The following is a 26,168-nucleotide window of genomic DNA, read 5'->3' as shown; positions in this document are numbered from 1 at the left end:
ACACGCTTAGAAATACACGCAACACCAAAGCTTTTCAAGTTACAACGTGTTGTTTAGGAAAAACAAGATAATTTCGCACGATGCGGGATTTCCTTAAAATGTGGTTTTCTGACAAATATTGACGAAAGAAAATTCTCCTATGGGTTCTCTTTTGAGGCTACACATTTTGTCATATATGCCGCACCAAATCCTTTCGAGTTACAACGTGTTGTTTAGGAGATACAAGCTATTTTTTACGATGTGTTATTATTTCTCATAAAGTTTAAGTTTTTCCTTTACGTACTTATTTGTCTTTACTCTGCAACACTTTATTTCCTTATAACGTGGTATTCTTACATATTCTTTCGAGAGAAAATTCTCCATTGCCGTCTCTTTTGAGGCTACACGCTAAGACTTACACGCAACACCAAAGCTTTTCGAGTTACAACGTGTTGTTTAGGAAAAACAAGATAATTACACACGATGCGGGATTTCCTTAAAACGTGGTTTTCTGACAAATTTTGAGGAAAGAAAATTCTCTTGTGGGTTCTCTTTTGAGGCTACACGTTTAGATATACACGCCACACCAAATCTTTTCAAGTTACAACGTGCTGTTTAGGAGATACAAGCTAATTTTGTATGATGCATCATTTCTTCTCGTAAAGTTTAAGTGTTTCCAATATATATGTATTTGTCTTTACTCTGCAACACTGTATTTCCTTATAACGTGGTATTCTTACATATTCTTTGGAGAGAAAACTCTCCTGTGCATTCCCTTTTGTGGCTACATGCTTAGACATACATGCAACACCAAAGCTTTTGGAGTTACAACGTGTTGTTTAGGAAAAACAAGATAATTTCGCACGATGCGGGATTTCCTTAAAACGTGGTTTTCTGACAAATTTTGACCTAAGAATATTCTCCTGTGGGTTCTTTTTTGAGGCTACACTTTTAGACGTACAAGCCACATCAAATATTTCCGAGTTACAACGTGTTGTTTAGGAGGTACAAGCTAATTTTGTACGATGCATTATTTCTTCTCGTAAAGTTTAAGTGTTTCCAATATGTACGTATTTGCCTTTTCTCTGCAACACTGTATATCCTTATAAGGTGGTATTCTTACATATTCGTTCGAGAGAAAACTCTCCTGTGCCTTCTCCTTTGAGGCTACATGATTAGACATACACACAAAACCAAAGCTTTTCGAGTTACGAAGTGTTGTTTAGGAAAAACAAGATTATTTCGCACGATGCAGTATTTCCTTAAAATGTGGTTTTCTAACAAATTTTGACCAAAGAAAATTCTCCTGTGGGTTCTCTTTTGAGGCTACACGTTTAGACGTACTCGCCACACCAAATCATTTTGAGTTAAAACGTGTTGTTTAGGAGATACAAGCTTGTACGAAGCATTATTTCTTCTCGTAAAATGTTTCCAATATATACGTATTTGTCTTTAATCTGCAACACTGTATTTCCTTATAACATGGTATTCTTACATATTCTTTCGAGAGAAAACTCTCCTGTGCCTTCTCTTTTGAGGCTACACGCTTAGACATACACGCAACACCAAAGATTTTCGAGTCAGGACGTTTTGTTTAGGAAAAAATAGATAATTTCGCACAATGCCGGATTTCCTTAAAATGTGGTTGTCTGAAAAATTTTGAAGAAAGAAAATTCTACTGTGGGTTCTCTTTTGAGGCTACACGTTTAGACGCACATGCCACACCAAATCTTTTCGAGTTACAACGTGTTGTTTAGGAGATACAAGCTAATTTTGTACGATAAGTTATTTCTTCTCGTAAAGTTTAAGTGTTTCCAATATGTATGTATTTGTCTTTACTCTGCAACACTGTATTTCCTTATAACGTGGTATTCTTACATATCCTTTCGAGAGAAAACTCTCCTGTGCCTTCTCTTTTGATGCTACACGCTTAGAAATACACGCAACACCAAAGCTTTTCAAGTTACAACGTGTTGTTTAGGAAAAACAAGATAATTTCGCACGATGCGGGATTTCCTTAAAATGTGGTTTTCTGACAAATATTGACGAAAGAAAATTCTCCTATGGGTTCTCTTTTGAGGCTACACATTTTGTCATATATGCCGCACCAAATCCTTTCGAGTTACAACGTGTTGTTTAGGAGATACAAGCTATTTTTTACGATGTGTTATTATTTCTCATAAAGTTTAAGTTTTTCCTTTACGTACTTATTTGTCTTTACTCTGCAACACTTTATTTCCTTATAACGTGGTATTCTTACATATTCTTTCGAGAGAAAACTCTCCATTGCCGTCTCTTTTGAGGCTACACGCTAAGACTTACACGCAACACCAAAGCTTTTCGAGTTACAACGTGTTGTTTAGGAAAAACAAGATAATTACACACGATGCGGGATTTCCTTAAAACGTGGTTTTCTGACAAATTTTGAGGAAAGAAAATTCTCTTGTGGGTTCTCTTTTGAGGCTACACGTTTAGATATACACGCCACACCAAATCTTTTCAAGTTACAACGTGCTGTTTAGGAGATACAAGCTAATTTTGTATGATGCATCATTTCTTCTCGTAAAGTTTAAGTGTTTCCAATAAGTGCTTATTTGTCTTTACTCTGCAACACTGTATTTCCTTATAATGTGGTATTCTTACATATTCTTTCGAGAGAAAACTCTCCATTGCCGTCTCTTTTGAGGCTACACGCCTAGACATACACGCAACACCAAAGCTTTTCGAGTTACGATGTGTTGTTTAGAAAAAACAAGATATTTTCGAACGATGCGGGATTTCCTTAAAACATGGTTTTCTGACAAATTTTGACGAAGAAAATTCTCCTGTGGGTTCTCTTTTAAGGCTACATGTTTAATTGTAAACGCCACACCACATCGTTTCGAGTTACAACGTGTTGTGTAGGTGATATAAGCTAATTTTGTATGATGCTTTATTTCTTCTCTAATGTTTAAGTGTTTCCAATATGTACGTAATTGTCTTTACTCTGCAACACTGTATTTCCTTATAACGTGGTATTCTTACATATTGTTTCGAGAGAAAACTCTCCTGTGCCTTCTCTTTTGAGGCTACATGCTTAGACATACACGCAACACCAAAGCTTTATGCGTTAAGATGAGTTGTTTAGGAAAAAGATAATTTTGCAAGATGCAGGATTTCCTTAAAACATGGTTTTCTGACAAATTTTGACAAAGAAAATTCTCCTGTGGGTTCTCTTTTGAGGCTACACGTTTAGACTTACACGCCACACCAAGTCTTTTTGAGTTACAACGTGTTGTTTAGGAGATACAAGCTAATTTTTTACGATAAGTTATTTCTTCTCGTAAAGTTTAAGTGTTTCCAATACGTATGTATTTGTCTTTATCTGCAACACTGTATTTCCTTATAACGTGGTATTCTTACATATTCTTTCGAGAGAAAACTCTCCTGTGCCTTCTCTTTTGAGGCTACACGGTTAGACATACACGTAACACCAAAGCTTTTCGAATTACAACGTGTTGTTTAGGCAAAACAAGATAATTTGTCACGATGCAGGATTTCCTTAAAACGTGGTTTTCTGACAAATTTTGACGAATGAAAATTCTCCTGTGGGTTCTCTTTTGAGGCTACATGTTTAGACATACACGCCATACCAAATATTTTCGAGTTACAACGTGTTGTTTAGGAGATACAAGCTAATTTTGTACGATGCGTTATTTCTACTCCTAAAGTTTCTCCAATGCATACATATTTGTCTTTACTCTGCAAAACTGTATTTCTTTATAACGTGGTATTCTTACATATTCTTTGAGAGAAAACTCTCCTGTGCCTTCTCTTTTGAGGCTACACGCTTAGACATACACACAACACCAAAGCTTTTCGAGTTACAACATGTTGATTAGGAAAAACCAGATAATTTCGCACGATGCGGGATTACCTTAAAACATGGTTTTCTGACAAATTTTGACGAAAGAAAATTATCCTGTCGGTTCTCTTTTGAGGCTACACGTTTAGACGTACACGCCCCACCAAATCTTTTCGAGTTACAACGTGTTGTTTAGGAGATACAAGCTAATTTTTACGATGCGTTATTTCTTCTCGGAACGTGTTTCCAATAAGTATGTATTTGTCTTTACTCTGCAGCATTCGATTTCCTTATAACGTGGTATTCTTACATATTTTTTCGAGACAAAACTCTCCTGTGCGTTCTCCTTTGAGGCTACATGCTAAGACATACTCACAACACCAATGCTTTTCATGTTACAACATGTGGTTTAGGAAAAATAAGATAATTTCGCACGATATGGGATTTCCTTAAAACGTGGTTTTCTGACAAATTTTGACCTAAGAATATTCTCCTGTAGGTTCTCTTTTGAGGCTACACGTTTAGATGTACACGCCACACCAAGTCTTTTCGAGTTACAATGTGTTGTTTAGGAGATACAAGCTAATTTTTTAAGATGCGTTATTTCTTCTCATAAACTTTAAGTGTTTCCAATAGGTACGTATTTGTCTTTATTCTGCAAAACTGTATTTCCTTATAACGTGGTATTCTTACATATTCTTTCGAGAGAAAACTCTCCTGTGCCTTCTCTTTTGAGGCTACACGCTTATACATACACGCAACACCAAAGCTTTTGAGTTACAACATGTTGTTTAGGAAAAACAAGATAATTTCGCACGATGCGGGATTTCCTTAAAACTTGGTTTTCTGACAAATTTTGATGAAAGAAAATTCTCCTGTCGGTTCTCTTTTGAGGCTACATGTTTAGACATACACGCCACACCAAATCTTTTCGAGTTACAATGTGCTGTTTATGAGATACAAGCTAATTTTTTACGATGCATTTTTTATTCTCGTAAATTTTAAGTGTTTCCAATAGGTACGTATTTGTCTTTACTCTGCAACACTATATTTCCTTATAACGTGGTATTCCTACATATTCTTTCGAGAGAAAACTCTCCTGTGCCTTTGCTTTTGAGGCTACGCGCTTAGACATACACGCAAAACCAAAGCATTTTGTGTTACAACGTGTTGATTAGGAAAAACAAGATAAATTCGCACGATGCCGGATTTCCTTAAAACGTGGTTTTCTGACAAATTTTGACGAAAGAAAATTCTCCTGTGGGTTCTCTTTTGAGGCTACACGTTTAGACGTACAAGCCACTCCAAATCTTTTCGAGTTACAACGTGTTGTTTAGGAGATACAAACTAATTTTGAACGAGGCGTTAATTCTGCTCGTAAAATATTTCCAAAATGTACGTATTTGTCTTTACTTTGCAACACTGTATTTCCTTATAACGTGGTATTCTTACATATTCTTTTGAGAGAAAACTCTCCTTTGCCTTCTCTTTTGAGGCTACAATCTTAGACATACACGCAACACCAAAGCTTTTCGAGTTACAACGTGTTCTTTAGGAAAAACAAGATAATTTCACACGATGGGGGATTTCCTTAAACGTGGTTTTCTGACAAATTTTGACGAAAGAAAATTCTCCTGTGGGTTCTCCTTTGAGGCTACACGTTTAGATGTACACGCCACACCAAATCTTTTCGAGTTACAAAGTGCTGTTTAAGAGATACAACCTAATTTTGTACGATGCGTTATTTCTTCTTGTAAAGTGTTTCCACTATGTATGTATTTGTCTTTACTCTGCCACACTGTATTTCCTTATAATGTGGTATTCTTATGTATTCTTTCGAGAGAATACTCTCCTGTGCCTCTTCTTTTTTGATGCTACTCGCTTAGACATACACGCAACAACAAAGCTTTTCGAGTTAAAATTTGTTGTTTAGGAAAAACAAGATAATTTCACACGATGCGTCATTTCCTTACAACGTGGTTTTCTAAAAAAAATTTGAAGAACGAAAATTCTCCAGTGGGTTCTCATTTGAGGCTACACGTTTAGACGTACACGCCACACCAAATCTTTTCGAGTTACAACGTGTAGTTTAGGAGATACAAGCTAATTTTGTACGATGGGTTATTTCTTCTTGTAAAGTGTTTCCAATATGTACGTATTTGTCTTTACTCTGCAACACAGTATTTCCTTATAACGTGGTATTCTTACATATTCTTTCGAGAAAACTCTCCTGTGCCTTCTCTTTTGAGGCTACATGCTTAGACATACACGCAACACCAAAGCTTTTCGATTTATAACATGTTGTTTAGGAAAAATAAGATAATTTCGCACAATGCGGGATTTCTTTAAAACGTGGTTTCTGACAAATTTTGATGAATGAAAATTTTCCTGTGCATTCTCTTTGAGGCTACACGTTTAGACGTACACGCCACACCAAATCTTTTCGAGTTACAACGTGCTGTTTAGGAGATACAAACTAATTTTGTACGATGCATTATTTCTTCTCGTATAGTTTAAGTGTTTCCAATATGTACGTATTTGTGTTTTCTCTACAACATTGTATTTCCTTATAACGTGTTATTCTTACATATTCTTTTGAGAGAAAACTCTCCTGTGCCTTCTCTTTTGAGGCTACACTCTTAGACATACACGCAATATGAACGCTTTTCGAGTTACAACATGTTGTTTAGGAAAAACAAGATAATTTCGCCCGATGCGGGATTTCCTGAAAACGTGGTTTTCTGACAAATATTGACAAAAGAAAATTCTCCTGTGGGCTCTCTTTTGAGGCTACACGTTGAGACATACACGCCACACCAAATCTTTTCGAGTTACAACGTGTTGTTTAGGAGATACAACCTAATTTTGTAAGATGCGTTATTTCTTCTCGCAAAGTGTTTCCAGTACATACGTACTTCTCTTTACTCTGTAACACTGTATTTCCTTATAACGTGGTATTCTTACATATTCTTTTGAGAGAAAACTCTCCTGTGCCTTCTCTTTTGAAGCTACACGCTTAGACATACACACAACACCAAAGCGTTTCGGGTTACAACGTGTTGTTTAGGAAAAACAAGATAATATCGCGCGAAGCTGGATTTCCTTAAAACGTGGTTTTCAGACAAATTTTGACAAAAGAAAATTCTCCTGTGGGTTCTCTTTTGAAGGCTACACGTTTAGACGTACATGCCACACGAAATCTTTTTGAGTTACAACGTGTTGTTTAGGAGATATCACCTAATTTTTTAAGATGCGTTATTTCTTCTCTTAAAGTGTTTCCAATACGTAAGTATTTGTCTTTACTCTGCAACACTGTATTTCCTTATAACGTGGTATTCTTACATATTCTTTCGAGAGAAAACTCTCCTGTGCCTTCTCTTTTGAGGCTACACACTTAGACATACACGCAACACCAAAGATTTTCGAGTTACAATGTGTTGTTTAGGAAAAACAAGATAATTTCGCACAATGCGGGATTTCCTTATAACGTGGTTTTCTGACAAATTTTGACGAAAGAAAATTCTCCTGTGGGTTCTCTTTTGAGGCTACACGTTTAGACGTACACGCCACACCAAATCTTTTCGAGTTACAACGTGTTGTTTTTGAGATACAAGCTAATTTTTTACGATGCATTTTTTATTCTCGTAAAGTTTAAGTGTTTCCAATAGGTACGTATTTGTCTTTACTCTGCAACACTGTATTTCCTTATAACGTGGTATTCTTACATATTGTTTCGAGAGAAAACTCTCCTGTGCCTTCTCTTTTGAGGCTACATGCTTAGACATACACGCAACACCAAAGCTTTATGCGTTAAGATGAGTTGTTTAGGAAAAAGATAATTTTGCAAGATGCAGGATTTCCTTAAAACATGGTTTTCTGACAAATTTTGACAAAGAAAATTCTCCTGTGGGTTCTCTTTTGAGGCTACACGTTTAGACTTACACGCCACACCAAGTCTTTTCGAGTTACAACGTGTTGTTTAGGAGATACAAGCTAATTTTTTACCATAAGTTATTTCTTCTCGTAAAGTTTAAGTGTTTCCAATACATATGTATTTGTCTTTATCTGCAACACTGTATTTCCTTATAACGTGGTATTCTTACATATTCTTTCGAGAGAAAACTCTCCTGTGCCTTCTCTTTTGAGGCTACACGATTAGACATACACGCAACACCAAAGCTTTTCGAATTACAACGTGTTGTTTAGGCAAAACAAGATAATTTGTCACGATGCAGGATTTCCTTAAAACGTGGTTTTCTGACAAATTTTGACGAATGAAAATTCTCCTGTGGGTTCTCTTTTGAGGCTACATGTTTAGACATACACGCCATACCAAATATTTTCGAGTTACAACGTGTTGTTTAGGAGATACAAGCTAATTTTGTACGATGCGTTATTTCTACTCCTAAAGTTTCTCCAATGCATACATATTTGTCTTTACTCTGCAAAACTGTATTTCTTTATAACGTGGTATTCTTACATATTCTTTGAGAGAAAACTCTCCTGTGCCTTCTCTTTTGAGGCTACACGCTTAGACATACACACAACACCAAAGCTTTTCGAGTTACAACATGTTGATTAGGAAAAACAAGATAATTTCGCACGATGCGGGATTACCTTAAAACATGGTTTTCTGACAAATTTTGACGAAAGAAAATTATCCTGTGGGTTCTCTTTTGAGGCTACACGTTTAGACGTACATGCCCCACCAAATCTTTTCGAGTTACAACGTGTTGTTTAGGAGATACAAGCTAATTTTTACGATGCGTTATTTCTTCTCGGAACGTGTTTCCAATAAGTATGTATTTGTCTTTACTCTGCAGCATTCGATTTCCTTATAACGTGGTATTCTTACATATTTTTTCGAGACAAAACTCTCCTGTGCGTTCTCCTTTGAGGCTACATGCTAAGACATACTCACAACACCAATGCTTTTCATGTTACAACATGTTGTTTAGGAAAAATAAGATAATTTCGCACGATATGGGATTTCCTTAAAACGTGGTTTTCTGACAAATTTTGACGAAAGAAAATTCTCCTGTAGGTTCTCTTTTGAGGCTACACGTTTAGATGTACACGCCACACCAAGTCTTTTCGAGTTACAATGTGTTGTTTAGGAGATACAAGCTAATTTTTTAAGATGCGTTATTTCTTCTCATAAACTTTAAGTGTTTCCAATAGGTACGTATTTGTCTTTATTCTGCAAAACTGTATTTCCTTATAACGTGGTATTCTTACATATTCTTTCGAGAGAAAACTCTCCTGTGCCTTCTCTTTTGAGGCTACACGCTTATACATACACGCAACACCAAAGCTTTTGAGTTACAACATGTTGTTTAGGAAAAACAAGATAATTTCGCACGATGCGGGATTTCCTTAAAACTTGGTTTTCTGACAAATTTTGATGAAAGAAAATTCTCCTGTCGGTTCTCTTTTGAGGCTACATGTTTAGACATACACGCCACACCAAATCTTTTCGAGTTACAATGTGCTGTTTATGAGATACAAGCTAATTTTTTACGATGCATTTTTTATTCTCGTAAATTTTAAGTGTTTCCAATAGGTACGTATTTGTCTTTACTCTGCAACACTATATTTCCTTATAACGTGGTATTCCTACATATTCTTTCGAGAGAAAACTCTCCTGTGCCTTTGCTTTTGAGGCTACGCGCTTAGACATACACGCAAAACCAAAGCATTTTGTGTTACAACGTGTTGATTAGGAAAAACAAGATAAATTCGCACGATGCCGGATTTCCTTAAAACGTGGTTTTCTGACAAATTTTGACGAAAGAAAATTCTCCTGTGGGTTCTCTTTTGAGGCTACACGTTTAGACGTACAAGCCACTCCAAATCTTTTCGAGTTACAACGTGTTGTTTAGGAGATACAAACTAATTTTGAACGAGGCGTTAATTCTGCTCGTAAAATATTTCCAAAATGTACGTATTTGTCTTTACTTTGCAACACTGTATTTCCTTATAACGTGGTATTCTTACATATTCTTTTGAGAGAAAACTCTCCTTTGCCTTCTCTTTTGAGGCTACAATCTTAGACATACACGCAACACCAAAGCTTTTCGAGTTACAACGTGTTCTTTAGGAAAAACAAGATAATTTCACACGATGCTGGATTTCCTTAAACGTGGTTTTCTGACAAATTTTGACGAAAGAAAATTCTCCTGTGGGTTCTCCTTTGAGGCTACACGTTTAGATGTACACGCCACACCAAATCTTTTCGAGTTACAAAGTGCTGTTTAAGAGATACAACCTAATTTTGTACGATGCGTTATTTCTTCTTGTAAAGTGTTTCCACTATGTATGTATTTGTCTTTACTCTGCCACACTGTATTTCCTTATAATGTGGTATTCTTATGTATTCTTTCGAGAGAATACTCTCCTGTGCCTCTTCTTTTTTGATGCTACTCGCTTAGACATACATGCAACAACAAAGCTTTTCGAGTTAAAATTTGTTGTTTAGGAAAAACAAGATAATTTCACACGATGCGTGATTTCCTTAAAACGTGGTTTTCTAAAAAAAATTTGAAGAACGAAAATTCTCCAGTGAGTTCTCATTTGAGGCTACACGTTTAGACGTACACACCACACCAAATCTTTTCGAGTTACAACGTGTAGTTTAGGAGATACAAGCTAATTTTGTACGATGGGTTATTTCTTCTTGTAAAGTGTTTCCAATATGTACGTATTTGTCTTTACTCTGCAACACAGTATTTCCTTATAACGTGGTATTCTTACATATTCTTTCGAGAAAACTCTCCTGTGCCTTCTCTTTTGAGGCTACATGCTTAGACATACATGCAACACCAAAGCTTTTCGATTTATAACATGTTGTTTAGGAAAAATAAGATAATTTCGCACAATGCGGGATTTCTTTAAAACGTGGTTTCTGACAAATTTTGATGAATGAAAATTTTCCTGTGCGTTCTCTTTGAGGCTACACGTTTAGACGTACACGCCACACCAAATCTTTTCGAGTTACAACGTGCTGTTTAGGAGATACAAACTAATTTTGTACGATGCATTATTTCTTCTCATATAGTTTAAGTGTTTCCAATATGTACGTATTTGTCTTTTCTCTACAACATTGTATTTCCTTATAACGTGTTATTCTTACATATTCTTTTGAGAGAAAACTCTCATGTGCCTTCTCTTTTGAGGCTACACTCTTAGACATACACGCAATACGAACGCTTTTCGAGTTACAACATGTTGTTTAGGAAAAACAAGATAATTTCGCCCGATGCGGGATTTCCTTAAAACGTGGTTTTCTGACAAATATTGACAAAAGAAAATTCTCCTGTGGGCTCTCTTTTGAGGCTACACGTTGAGACATACACGCCACACCAAATCTTTTCGAGTTACAACGTGTTGTTTAGGAGATACAACCTAATTTTGTAAGATGCGTTATTTCTTCTCGTAAAGTGTTTCCAGTACATACGTACTTCTCTTTACTCTGTAACACTGTATTTCCTTATAACGTGGTATTCTTACATATTCTTTTGAGAGAAAACTCTCCTGTGCCTTCTCTTTTGAAGCTACACGCTTAGACATACACACAACACCAAAGCGTTTCGGGTTACAACGTGTTGTTTAGGAAAAACAAGATAATTTCGCGCGAAGCTGGATTTCCTTAAAACGTGGTTTTCAGACAAATTTTGACAAAAGAAAATTCTCCTGTGGGTTCTCTTTTGAAGGCTACACGTTTAGACGTACATGCCACACGAAATCTTTTTGAGTTACAACGTGTTGTTTAGGAGATATCACCTAATTTTTTAAGATGCGTTATTTCTTCTCTTAAAGTGTTTCCAATACGTAAGTATTTGTCTTTACTCTGCAACACTGTATTTCCTTATAACGTGGTATTCTTACATATTCTTTCGAGAGAAAACTCTCCTGTGCCTTCTCTTTTGAGGCTACACGCTTAGACATACACGCAACACCAAAGATTTTCGAGTTACAATGTGTTGTTTAGGACAAACAAGATAATTTCGCACAATGCGGGATTTCCTTATAACGTGGTTTTCTGACAAATTTTGACAAAAGAAAATTCTCCTGTGGGTTCTCTTTTGAGGCTACACGTTTAGACGTACACGCCACACCAAATCTTTTCGAGTTACAACGTGTTGTTAATGAGATACAAGCTAATTTTTTACGATGCATTTTTTATTCTCGTAAAGTTTAAGTGTTTCCAATAGGTACGTATTTGTCTTTACTCTGCAACACTGTATTTCCTTATAACGTGGTATTCTTACGTATTCTTTCAAGAGAAAACTCTCCTGTGCCTTCTCTTTTGAGGCTACACGCTTAGACATACACGCAACACCAAAGCTTTTCGAGTTACAACTTGTTGATTAGGAAAAACAAGATAATTTCTCACGATGCGGGATTTCATCAAAACTTTGTTTTGTGACAAATTTTGACGAAAGAAATTTCTCCTGTGTGTTCTCTTTTGAGGCTACACGTTTAGACGTACATGCCACACCAAATATTTTCGATTACAACGTGTTGTTTAGGAGTTACAAGCTAATTTTGTACGATGCGTTATTTCTTCTCGTAAAGTGTTTCCAATATATACATATTTGTCTTTACTCTGCAGCACTGTATTTAATAATAATGTGGTATTCTTACATATTCTTTCGAGAGAAAACTCTCCTGTGTGTTCTCTTTTGAAGCTACACGCTTAAATATACACGCAACACCAAAGCTTTTCGAGTAACAACGTGTTGTTTAGGAGATACAAGCTAATTTTTTACGATGCGTTATTTCTTCTCATAAAGTGTTTCCAACATGTACCTATATGTCTTTACTCTGCAACACTGTATTTCCATATAACTTGGTATTATTACATATTCTTTCGAGAGAAAACTCTCCTGTGACTTCTCTATTGAGGCTGCACGCTTAGACATAGACAGAACACCAAAGCTTTTCGAGTTACAACGTGTTGTTTAGGAAAAACAAGATAATTTCGCATGTTGCGGGATTTCTTTAAACGTGGTTTTCTGAAAAAAAATTGACGAAAGAAAATTCTCCTGTGGGTTCTCTTTTGAGGCTACACGTTTAGACATACAAGCTACACCAAATCTTTTCAAGTTACAACGTGTAGTTTAAGAGATACAAGCTAATTTTTATGATGCGTTATTTCTTCTTGTAAAGTCTTTCCAATACGTACATGTTTGTCTTTACTCTGCAACACTGTATTTCCTTATAATGTGGTATTCTTACATATTCTTTCGAGAGAAAACTCTCCTGCGCCTTCTGTTTTGAGGCTACACGCTTAGACATACACGCAACACCAAAGCTTTTCGAGATACGATGTGTTGTTTAGGAAAAACAAGATAATTTCGCACGATTTGGGATTTCCTTAAAACGTGGTTTTCTGACAAATTTTGATGAAAGAAAATTCTCCTGTGATTTCTCCTTTGAGGCTACATATTTAAACGTACAGGCCACACCAAATCTTTTCGAGTTACAACGTGTTGTTTAGGAGATGCAAGCTAATTTTGTAAGATGCGTTATTTCTTCTAGTAAAGTGTTTCCAATACGTATTTGTCTTTACTCTGCAATACTGTATATCCTTATAACGTGGTATTGTTACATATTCTTTCAAGAGGAAACTCTCCTGTGCCTTCTCTTTTGAGGCTACATGCTTAGACATACACGCAACACCAAAGCTTTTCGAGTTATAACACTTTGTTTAGGAAAAACAAGATAATTTCGCACGATGCGGGATTTCCTTAAAACGTTGTTTTCTGACAAATTTGGACGACAGAAAATTCTCCTGTTGGTTCTCTTTTGAGGCTACACGTTTAGACGTACATGCCACACCAAATGTTTTCGAGTTACAAAGTGTTGTTTAGACGATACAAGCTAATTTTGTACGAGGCGTTATTTCTTCTTGTAAAGTGTTTCCAATACGTATGTATTTGTCTTTACTCTGCAACAATGTATTTCCTTATAACGTGGTATTCTTACATATTCTTTCGAGAGCAAACTCTCATGTGCGATCTCTTTTGAGGCTACATGCTTAGATATACTCGCAACAGCAAAGCTTTTCCTGTTAAAACGTGTTGTTTAGGAAAAAAAAGTTAATTTCGCACGATGCGGGATTTCCTTAAAACGTGGTTTTCTGACAAATTTTGACGAAAAAAACAAAATTAGCTTGTATCTCCTAAACAACACGTTGTAACTCGAAAAGATTTGGTGTGGCGTGTACGTCTAAACGTGTAGCCTATAAAGAGAACCCACAGGAGAATTTTCTTTCGTCAAAATTGTCAGAAAACCACGTTTTAAGGAAATCCCGCATCCTGCGAAATTATCATGTTTTTCCTAATCAACACGTTGTAATGCGAAAAGCTTTGGTGTTGCATGTATATCAAAGCGTGTAGCCTCAAAGGAGAACGCACAGGTGAGTTTTCTATGGAAAGAATATGTAATAATACCACTTTATTAGGAAACACAGTGTCTCAGAGCAAAGACAAATACGTACTCTATTGGAAACACTTTACGAAAAGAAATAACGTATCATACAAAATTAGCTTGTATCTCCTAAACAGCACGTTGTAACTCGAAAGGATTTGGTGGGGCGTGTACGTGTACACGTGTAGCCTCAAAACAGAACCCACAGGAGAATTTCCTTTCGTCAAAATTTTTCAGAAAACCACGTTTTAAGGAAAGTATCTTTGTTTTTCCTAATCAACATGTTGTAACGCTAAATGCTTTGGTGTTGCGTGTATGACTAAGTTTGTAGCCTCAAAAGAGAATGCACAAGAGAGTTTTCTATCGAAATAATATGTAAGAATACCACCTTATAAGGAAATACAGTGTTGCAGAGTAAAGACAAAAACGTACGTATTGGAAACACTTTATGAGAAGAAATAACGCATCGTACAAAATTAGCTTGTATCTCCTAAACTACACGTTGTAACTCGAAAAGCTTTGGTGTTGCGTGTATGTCTAAGCATGTAGCCTCAAAATAGAAGGTACAGGAGAGTTTTCTCTCGAAAGAATATGTAAGAATACCACGTTATAAGGAAATACAGTATTGCAGAGTAAAGACAAATACATACCTATTGGAAACACTTTACGAGAAGAAATAACGCTTCTAACAAAATTAGCTTGTATCTCCTATACAACACGTTGTAACTCGAAAAGATTTGGTGTGTCGTGTACGTCTAAACGTGTAGCCTCAAAAGAGAACCAACAGGAGAATTTTCTTCCGTCAAAATTTGTCAGAAAACCACGTTTTATGGAAATCCCGCATCGTGAGAAATTATCTTATTTTTCCTAATCAACATGTTGTAACACGAAATGCTTTGGTTTTGCCTGTATGCCTAAGCGTGTACCCTCAAAAGAGAAGGCACAGGAGAGTTTTCTCTCGAAAGAATATGTAAGAATACCACGTTATAAGAAAATACAATGTTGCAGAGTAAAGACAAATACGTACGTATTGGAAACACTTTACGAGAAGAAATAAAGCATCATACAAAATTAGCTTGTATCTCCTAAACAACACGTTGCAACTCGAAAGGTTTTGGTGTGGCGTGTACGTCTAAATGTGTAGCCTCAAAAGAGAACCAACAGCAGAATTTTCTTTCGTCAAACTTTTTCAGAAAACCACGTTTTAAGGATATCCCGCATCGTGCAAAATTATCTTATTTTTCCTTATCAACACGTTGTAACACGAAATGCTTGGATTTTGCCTGTATGTCTAAGCATGTAGCCTCAAAAGAGAAGGCACAGGAGAGTTTTCTCTCGAAAGAATATGTAAGAATACCACGTTATAAGGAAATACAGTGTTGCAGAGTAAAGACAAATACATACGTATTGGAAACACTTTACGAGAAGAAATAAAGCATACTACAAAATTAGCTTTTATCTCCTAAACAACAAGTTGTAACTCGAAAAGTTTTGGTGTGGCGTGTACGTCTAAACGTGTAGCCTCAAAAGAGAACCCACAGGAGAATTTTCTCTCGTCAAAATTTTTCAGAAAAGCACGTTTTAAGGAAATCCAGCATCGTGTGAAACGATCTTGTTTTTCCGAAACAACACGTCGAAATTCGAAAAGCTTTGGTATTGCGTGTATGGGTAAGCGTGTAGCCTCAAAAGAGTAGGCACAGGAGAATTATCTCTCGAATGAATATGTAAGCATACCACGTTAAAAGGAAATACAGTGTTGCAGAGTAAAGACAAATACGTACTTATTGGAAACACTTTAAGAGAAGAAATAACGCATCGTACAAAATTAGCTTGTATCTCCTAATCAACACGTTGTAACTCGAAAAGATTTGGTGTGGCGTGTACGTCTAAACGTGTAGCCTCAAAAGAGAACCCACAGGAGAATTTTCTTTCGTCAAAATTTGTCAGAAAACCAAGTTTGGAGGAAATCCCGTATCGTGGGAAATTATCCTGTTTTTCCTAAACAACACGTCGTAACTCGAAAAGCTTTCGTGTTGCGTGTCTGTCTAAGTGTGTAGCCTCAAAAGAGAAGGCACAGGAGAGTTTTCTCTCGAAAGAATATGCAAGAATACTATGTTATAAGGAAATTCAGTGTTGCAGAGTAAAGACAAATACGTACTTATTGGAAACACTTTACGAGAAGAAATAACGCATCACAAAAATTAGATTGTATCTCCTAAACAACACGTTGTAACTCGAAAATATTTGGTGTGATGTGTACTTCTAAACGTGTAGCCTCAAAAGAGAAGCCAAGGAGAATTTTCTTTCGTCAAAATTTGTCAGAAATCCACGTTTTAAGGAAATCCCGCATCGTGCGAAATTATCTTGTTTTTCCTAAACAACATGTTGTAACTCGAAAAGCTTTGGTGTTGCGTGTATGTCTAAGCGTGTAGCCTCAAAATAGAACACTCAGGAGAGTTTTCTCTCGAAAGAATATGTAAGAATACCACCTTATAAGGAAATACAGTGTTGCAGAGTAAATACAAATACGTACCTATTGGAAACACTTTACGAAGTGAAATAACGCATCTTACAAAATCAGCTTGTATCTCCTAAACAGCACGTTGTAACTCGAAAAGCTTTGGTGTTGCGTGTATGTCTTAACGTGTAGCCTCAAAAGAGAACCCACAGGAGAATTTTCTTTAATCAACATTTTTTCAGAAAACCACATTTTAAGGAAATCCCGCATCGTGCGAAATTATCTTGTTTTTCCAAAACAACACGTTGTAACTCAAAAAGCTTTGGTGTTGCGTGTATGTCTAATCGTGTAGCCTCAAAAGAGAAGGCACAGGAGAGTTTTCTCTTGAAGGAATAAGTAAGAATATCACGTTATAAGGAAATACAGTGTTGCAGGGTAAAGACAAATACACAAGTATTGGAAACACTTTACGAGAAGAAATCATGCATCGTACAAAATTAGCTTGTATCTCCTAAACAACACGTTGTAACTCGAAATGATTTGGTGTGACGTGTACTTCTAAACGTGTAGCCTCAAAAGAGAACCCACAGGAGAATTTTCTTTTGTAAAAATTTGTCAGAGAACCACGTTTTAAGGAAATCCCGCATCGTGTTAAATTATCTTGTTTTTCCTAAACAACACGTTGGAACTCGAAAAGCTTTGGTGTTGCGTGTATGTCTAAGTGTGTAGCCTCAAAAGAAAACGTACAGGACAGTTTTCTCTCAAAAGAATATGTAAGAACACCATGTTATAAGGAAACACAGTGTTGCAGAGTAAAGACAAATACGTACGTATTGGAAACACTTTACAAGAAGAAATAACGCATAGTACAAAATTAGGTTGTATCTCCTAAACAACACGTTGTAACTCGAAAGGATTTGGTGTGGCGTGTACATCTAAACTTGTAGCCTCAAAAGAGAACCCACAGGAGAATTTTCTTTCATAAAATTTTGTCAGAAAACCACGTTTTAAGGAAATCCCGCTTCGTGCGAAATTATCTTGTTTTTCCTAAACAACATGTTGTAACTAGAAAAGTTTGGTGTTGCGTGTATGTCTAAGCGTGTAGCCTCAAAAGAGAATGCACAGGAGAGTTTTATCTCGAAAGAATATGTACGAATACTACGTTATAAGGAAATACAGTGTTGCAGAGTAAAGACAAATACATATATATTGTAAACACTTTACGAGAAGAAATAACGCATCGTACAAAATTAGCTTGTATCTCCAAAACACCACGTTGTAACTCGAAAATATTTGGTGTGGCATGTACGTCTAAATGTGTAGCCTCAAAAGAGAACCAACTGCAGAATTTTCTTTCATCAAAATTTGTCAGAAAACCACGTTTTAAGGAAATCCCGCATCGTGCGAAATTATCTTGTTTTTCTTAATCAACACGTTGTAATGCGAAAAGCTTTGGTGTTTTGTGTATGTGTATGCATGTAGCCTCAAAAGAGAAGGCACAGGAGAGTTTTCTCTTGAAAGAATATGTAAGAATACCACGTTATAAGGAAATACAGTGTTGCAGAGTAAAGACAAATATGTACTTATTGGAAACACTTTACGAGATGATATAACGCATCGCATAAATTAGATTGTATCTCCTAAACAACATGTTGTAACTCGAAAGGATTTGGTGTGACGTGTACTTCTAAATGTGTAGCCTCAAATGAGAACCCACTGGAGAATTTTCTTTCTTCAAAATTTGTCAGAAAACCACGTTTTAAGGAAATCCCGCATCGTGCGAAATTATCTTGTTTTTCCTAAACAACATGTTGTAACTCGAAAAGCTTTGGTGTTGCGTGTATGTATAAGCGTGTAGCCTCAAAAGAGAACACACAGGAGAGTTTTCTCTCGAAATAATATGTAAGAATACCACCTCATAAGGAAATACAGTGTTGCAGAGTAAAGACAAAAACGTACCTATTGGAAACACTTTATGAAGAGAAATAACGCATCTTACAAAATTAGCTTGTATCTCCCAAACAGCACGTTGTAACTCGAAAAGCTTTGGTGTTGCGTGTATGTCTTAACGTGTAACCTCAAAAGAGAACCCACAGGAGAATTTTCTTTAGTCAACATTTTTTCAGAAAACCACGTTTTAAGGAAATCCCGCATCGTGCGAAATTATCTTGTTTTTCCAAAACAACACGTAACTCAAAAAGCTTTGGTGTTGCGTGTATGTCTAATCGTGTAGCCTCAAAAGTGAAGGCACAGGAGAGTTTTCTCTTGAAGGAATAAGTAAGAATACCACGTTATAAGGAAATACAGTGTTGCAGAGTAAAGACAAATACGTAAGTATTGGAAACACCTTACGAGAAGAAATAACGCATCGTTCAAAATTAGCTTGTATCTCCTAAACACACGTTGTAACTCGAAAATATTTGGTGTGACGTGTACTTCTAAGCGTGTAGCCTCAAAAGAGAACCCACAGGAGAATTTTCTTTCGTAAAAATTTGTCAGAAAACCACGTTTTAAGGAAATCCCGCATCATGCGAAATTATCTTGTTTTTCCTAAACAACAGGTTGGAACTCGAAAAGCTTTGGTGTTGCGTGTATGTCTAAGTGTGTAGCCTCAAAGGAAATGCTCAGGACATTTTTCTCTCGAAAGAATATGTAAGAATACCACGTTATAAGGAAATACATTGTTGCAGAGTAAAGACAAATAAGTACGTATTGGAAACAATTTAAAAGTAGAAATAACCCATAGTACAAAATTAGGTTGTATCTCCTAAACAACACGTTGTAACTCGAAAGGATTTGGTGTGGCGTGTACATCTAAACTTGTAGCCTCAAAAGAGAACCCACAGGAGAATTTTCTTTCATAAAATTTTGTCTGAAAACCACGTTTTAAGGAAATCCCGCATCGTGCGACATTATCTTGTTTTTCCTAAACAGCATGTTGTAACTCGAAAAGCTTTGGTGTTGCGTGTATGTCTAAGCGTGTAGCCTCAAAAGAAAATGCACAGGAGAGTTTTATCTCGAAAGAATATGTAAGAATACTACGTTATAAGGAAATACAGTGTTGCAGAGTAAAGACAAATACATATATATTGTAAACACTTTACGAGAAGAAATTACGCATCGTAAAAATTAGCTTGTATCTCCTAAACAACACGCTGTAACTCGAAATATTTGGTGTGGCGTGTACGTCTAAACGTGTAGCCTCAAAAGAGAACCCACAGGAGAATTTTCTTTAGTCAACATTTTTTCAGAAAACCACGATTTAAGGAAATCCCGCATCGTGCGAAATTATCTTGTTTTTCCTAAACAAAAAGTTGTAACTCAAAAAGCTTTGGTGTTGCGTGTATGTCTAAGCGTGTAGCATCCTTATAACATGGTATGCTTACATGTTCTTTCGAGAGAAAACTCTCCTGTGCCTACTCTTTTGAGGCTACACGCTTACCCATAAACACAACACCAAAGCTTTTCCAGTTACGACGTGTTGTTTAGGAAAAACAAGATCATTTAGCACTATGCCGGATTTCCATAAAACGTGCTTTTCTGACAAATTTTGAGGAAAGAAAATTCTCCTGTGTGTTCTCTTTTGAGGCTACATGCTTAGACGTACACGCCACATCAAATCTTTTCGAGTTACAACTTGTTGTTTAGGAGATACAAGCTAATTATGTACGATGCTTTATTTCTTCTCTTAAAGTGTTTCCAATACGTACGTATTTGTCTTTAATCTGCAACATTGTATTTCCTTATAACGAGGTATTGTTACATATTCTTTTGAGAGAAAACTCTCCTGTGCCTACTCTTTTGAGGCTACACGCTTAGACATACAGGCAAAACCAAAGCATTTCATGTTACACCGTGTTGATTAGGAAAAGTAAGATAATTTCGCACGATGCGGGATTTCCTTAAAACGTGCTTTTCTGACAAATTTTGATGAAAGAAAATTCTCCTGTTGGTTCTCTTTTGAGGCTACACGCTAAGACATACACGCAATACCAAAGCTTTTCGAGTGACAACGTGTTTTTTAGGAAAAACATGATAATTTTGCACGATGCGGGATTTCCTTAAAACGTGGTTTTCTGAAAAATTTTGACGAAAGAAAATTCTCCTGTGGGTTCTGTTTTGAGGCTACACCTTTAGACATACACACCACACCAAATCTTTTCGAGTTACAACGTGTAGTTTAGGAGATACAAGCTAATTTTTACGATGCGTTATTTCTTCTTGTAAAGTGTTTCCAATACTTATGTATTTGTCTTTACTCTGCAACACTGTATTTCCTTATATCGTGGTATTCTTACATATTCTTTCGAGAGAAAACTCTGCTGTGCCTTCCCTTTTGAGGCTACATGCTTAGTCATACACGCAACACCAAAGCTTTTCGAGATACAATGTGTTGTTTAGGAAAAACTAGATAATTTCCCCCATGCGGGATTTCCATAAAACGTGGATTTCTGACAAATTTTGACGAAAGAAAATTCTCCTGTGGGTTCTCTTTTGAGGCTACACATTTAGCTGTACACGCCACACCAAATCTTTTCGACTTACAACGTGTTCTTTAGGAGATACAAGTTAATTTTGTACGATGCGTTATTTCTTCTCTTGAAGTGTTTCCAATAAGTATGTATTTGTCTTTACTCTGCAACACTGTATTTCCTTATAACGTGCTATTCTTACATATTCTTTCAAGAGAAAACTCTCCTGTGCCTTCTCTTTTGAGACTACACACTTAGACATACAGGCAAAACCAAAGCATTTTGTGTTACAACGTGTTGATTAGGAAAAATAAGATAATTTCGCACGATGCAGGATTTCTTTAAAACGTGGTTTTCTGACAAATTTGACGAAAGAAAATTCTCCTGTTGGTTCTCTTTTGAGGCTACATGTTTAGACGTACATGCCACACCAAATTTTTTCGAGTTACCACTTGTTGTATAGGAGATACAAGCTAATTTTGTATGAAGCGATATTTCTTCTCGTAAAGTGTTTCCAATACATATGTATTTGTCCTTACTCTGCAACACTGTATTTCTTTATAACGTGGTATTCTTACATATTCTTTCGAGATAAAACTCTCCTGTACATTCTCTTTTGAGGCTACATGCTTAGACATACACGCAACACCAAAGATTTTCGCGTTACAATGTGTTGATTAGAAAAAACAAGATAATTTCGCACGATGCGGGATTTCCTTAAAACATGGTTTTCTGACAAATTTTGAAGAAAGAAAATTCTCCTGTGGGTTCTCTTTTGAGGCTACACGTTTAGACGTACACGCCACACCAAATCTTTTCGAGTTACAACGTGTAGTTTAGGAGATACAAGCTAATTTTTATGATGTCTTATTTCTTCTCTTAAAGTGTTTCCAATATGTATGTATTTGTCTTTACTCTGCAACACTGTATTTCCTTATAAGGTGGTATTCTTACATATTCTTTCGAGAGAAAACTCTCCTGTGCCTTCTCTTTTGAGGCTACACGCTTAGACATACAGGCAAACCAAAGCATTTCGTGTTACAACGTGTTGATTAGAAAAAATAAGATAATTTCACACGATGCGGGATTTCCTTAAAACGTGGGTTTCTGACAAATGTTGACGAAAGAAAATTCTCCTGTGGGTTCTCTTTTGAGGCTACCAATTTAGCCGTACACGCCACACCAAATCCTTTCGAGTTACAACGTGTTGTTTAGGAGATACAAGCTAATTTTGTATGATGCATTATTTCTTCTCCTAAAGTGTTTCCAATACATACGTATTTGTCTTTACTCTGCAACAATGTATTTCCTTATAACGTGGTATTCTTACATATTCTTTCGAAAGAAAACTCTCCTGTGTGTTCTCTTTTGAGGCTACACTCTGAGAAATACACGCAACACAAAAGCTTTTCGAGTTACAACGTGTTGTTTAAGAAAAACATGATAATTTCGCACGATGCGGGATGTCCTTAAAACGTGGTTTTCTGAAAATTTTGACGAAAGAAAATTCTCCTGTGGGTTCTGTTTTGAGGCTACCCATTTAGACCTACACGCCACACCAAATCTTTTCGAGTTACCACTTGTTGTATAGGAGATACAAGCTAATTTTGTATGAAGCGTTATTTCTTCTCGTAAGGTGTTTCCAATTCATATGTATATGTCTGTACTCTGAAACACTGTATTTCCTTATAACCTGGTATTCTTACATATTCTCTCGAGATAAAACTCTCCTGTGCATTCTTTTTTGAGGCTACACGCTTAGACTTACACGCAAAACCAAAGATTTTCGTGTTACAATGTGTTGATTAGAAAAAACAAGATATTGTGAAGGGGGTCATTTCCCTAATTTCTTTCTCAGCCTGCTTATCCTTTGAGTATAGGAAGACCACTGATTTGCTGGAGATGATTTTATAACCTGCCACTTTGCTGAAGTTGTTTATCAGCTGTAGGAGCTCTCTAGTGGAGTTCTTTGGGTCACTTAGGTAGACGATCATGTTGTCTGCAAATAATGATATTTTGACTTCTTCCTTTCCAATTTGTATCCCTTTGACCTCCTTATGTTGTCGAATTGCCCGAGCTAGTACCTCAAGTACAATATTGAAAAGATAAGGAGAAAGGGGGCAGCCTTGTCTGGTCCCTGATTTCAGTGGGATTGCTTCAAGTTTCTCTCCATTTAGTTTGATGCTGGCTACCGGTTTGCTGTATATTGCTTTTACTATGTTTAGGTATGGGCCTTGAATTCCTGTTCTCTCCAAGACTTTAAGCATGAAGGGATGCTGAATTTTGTCAAATGCTTTTTCAGCATCCAATGAAATGACCATGTGGTTTTGTTCTTTGAGTTTGTTTATGTAGTGGATTGTATTGATGGATTTCCGTATATTGAACCAACCCTGCATTCCCGGGATAAAGCCTACTTGATCATGGTGGATGATCGTTTTGATGTGTTCTTGGATTCGGGTGACAAGAATTTTATTGAGTATTTTTGCATCGATGTTCATAAGGGAAATTGGTCTGAAGTTCTCTTTCTTTGTTGGATCTTTTTGTGGCTTTGGTATCAGCGGAATTGTGGCTTCGTAGAAGGAATTGGGTAGTGTTCCTTCTGTTTCTATTTTGTGGAATAGTTTGAAGAGTATAGGTGTTAACTCTTCTTTGAAGGTCTGGTAGAATTCTGCACTGAAGCCATCTGGTCCTGTGCTTTTTTTGGTTGGAAGACTTTCTATGACTCCTTCTATTTCTTTAGGCATTATGGGACTGTTTAGATGGTCTAGTTGGTCCTGATTTAATTTTGGTATTTGGTATCTGTCAAGGAAATTGTCCATTTCCTCCAGATTCTCCAGTTGTGTTGAGTACAGGCTCTTGTAGTAGGATCTGATGATTTTTTGGATTTCCTCGGTTTCCGTTGTTATATCTCCCTTTTCATTTCTAAGTTTGTTAATTTGGATACTTTCTCTGTGCCCTTTGGTCAGTCTGGCTAAGGGTTTATCTATCTTGTTGATTTTCTCAAAGAACCAGCTCCTGGTTTTGTTGATTTTTTGAATGGTTCTCTTTGTTTCTACTTGATTGATTTCGGCCCTGAGTTTGATGATTTCCTGACTTCTACTCCTCCTGGGCGAAATAGCTTCTTTTTGTTCTAGGGCTTTCAGGTGTGTCATTAAGCTGGTAATGTATGCTCTCTCCATTTTCTTTTTGGAGGCACTCAGGGCTATGAGTTTTCCTCTTAGCACTGCTTTCATTGTGTCCCATAGATTTGGGTATGTTGTGTTTTCATTTTTATTGTGTTCTAAAAAGTCTTTAATTTCTTTCTTTATTTCTTCCTTGACCAAGGTATCATTGAGTAGAGTATTGTTCAGTTTCCACGTGTATGTGGGTTTTCTGTTGTTTCTGTTGCTATTGAAGACCACTTCTACTCCATAGTGATCAGATAGGAGGCATGGGATTAGTTCTATCTTCTTATATTTGTTGAGGTCTGTCTTGTGACCAATTATATGGTCGATTTTGGAGAAGGTACCATGAGGTGCTGAGAAAAAGGTATATTCTTTTGTTTTAGGATAGAATGTTCTATATATATCTGTTAAATCTAATTGGTCCAAAGCTTCAATTAGTTTCATTGTGTCCCTGTTTAGTTTCTGTTTTCCTCATCGGTCCATTGAGGAAAGTGCAGTGTTGAAGTCACCCACAATTATTGTGTTAGGTGCAATTTAGTTTTAATAAAGTTTCTTTTACGAAAGAGGGTGCCCTTGCATTTGGGGCATAGATGTTCAGGATTGACAGTTCTTCTTTTTGTATTTTTCCTTTGACCAGCAAGAAGTGTCCCTCAGCGTCTCTTTTGATGACTTTGGGTTGAAAGTCAATTTTATCTGATATTAAAATGGCTACTCCAGCTTGTTTCCTGAGACCATTTGCTTGTAAAATTGTCTTCCAGCCTTTTACTCTAAGGTAGTGTTTGTCTTTGACCCTGAGGTGTGTTTCCTGTAAGCAGCAAAATGTAGGGTCCTGTTTACGTATCCATTCAGTTAGTCTGTGTCTTTTTATTGGGGCATTAAGTCCATTGATGTTAAGAGATATTAAGGAATAGTGATTGTTACGTACTATCATTTTTGACGTTATTTTTAAATTTGAATGCTTAACTTCTTTTGGGTTTGATGAAAGGTTACTATCTTGCTTTTTCCAGGGTGAAGTTTCCCTCCTTGTATTGGTGTTGTCCTCCTATTATCCTTTTTAGGGCCGGGTTTGTGGATAGATATTGGGTAAACTTGGTTTTGTCATGAAATATCTTAGTTTCTCCATCTATGGTGATTGAGAGTTTTGCTGGATATAGTAGTTTTGGTTGGCATTTGTGTTCTCTTAGAGTCTGCATGAGATCTGCCCAGGACCTTCTAGCCTTCATAGTCTCCGGTGAAAAGTCTGCTGTGATTCTGATAGGTCTTCCTTTATATGTTACTTGGCCTTTTTCTCTTACTGCCTTTAGTATTCTTTCTTTGTTTAGAACATTTGGTGTTTTGATTATTATGTGACGGGAAGTATTTCTCTTCTGGTCCAGTCTGTTTGGAGTTCTGTAGGCTTCTTGTATATTCATGGGCATCTCTCTCTTTAGGTTAGGGAAGTTTTCTTCCATAATTTTATTGAAGATATTTGCTGGCCCTTTAAGTTGTAAATCTTCACTCTCATCTATGCCTATAATCCTTAGGTTTGGTCTTCTCATTGTGTCCTGGATTTCCTGGATATTTTGGGTTACAAGCTTTTTGCATTTTGCATTTTCTTTAACTGTTGAGTCCATGGTTTCTATGGAATCTTCAGCATCTGAGATTCTTTCTTCTATCTCTTGTATTCTGTTGTTGATATTTGCATCTCTGTCCCCTGATTTCTTCCCAAGGCTTTCTATCTCCAAAGTTGTCTCCCTTTGAGTTTTCTTAGTTGTTTCTACTTCTGATTTTAGATCCTGGATGGTTTTGCTTAGCTCCTTCACTTGCATGTTTGTGTT

The sequence above is a fragment of the Apodemus sylvaticus genome, chromosome 3 (genome assembly GCF_947179515.1).
Source record: "Apodemus sylvaticus chromosome 3, mApoSyl1.1, whole genome shotgun sequence".
NCBI lineage: Eukaryota > Metazoa > Chordata > Mammalia > Rodentia > Muridae > Apodemus > Apodemus sylvaticus.
This window is presented reverse-complemented; position numbering follows the sequence as displayed.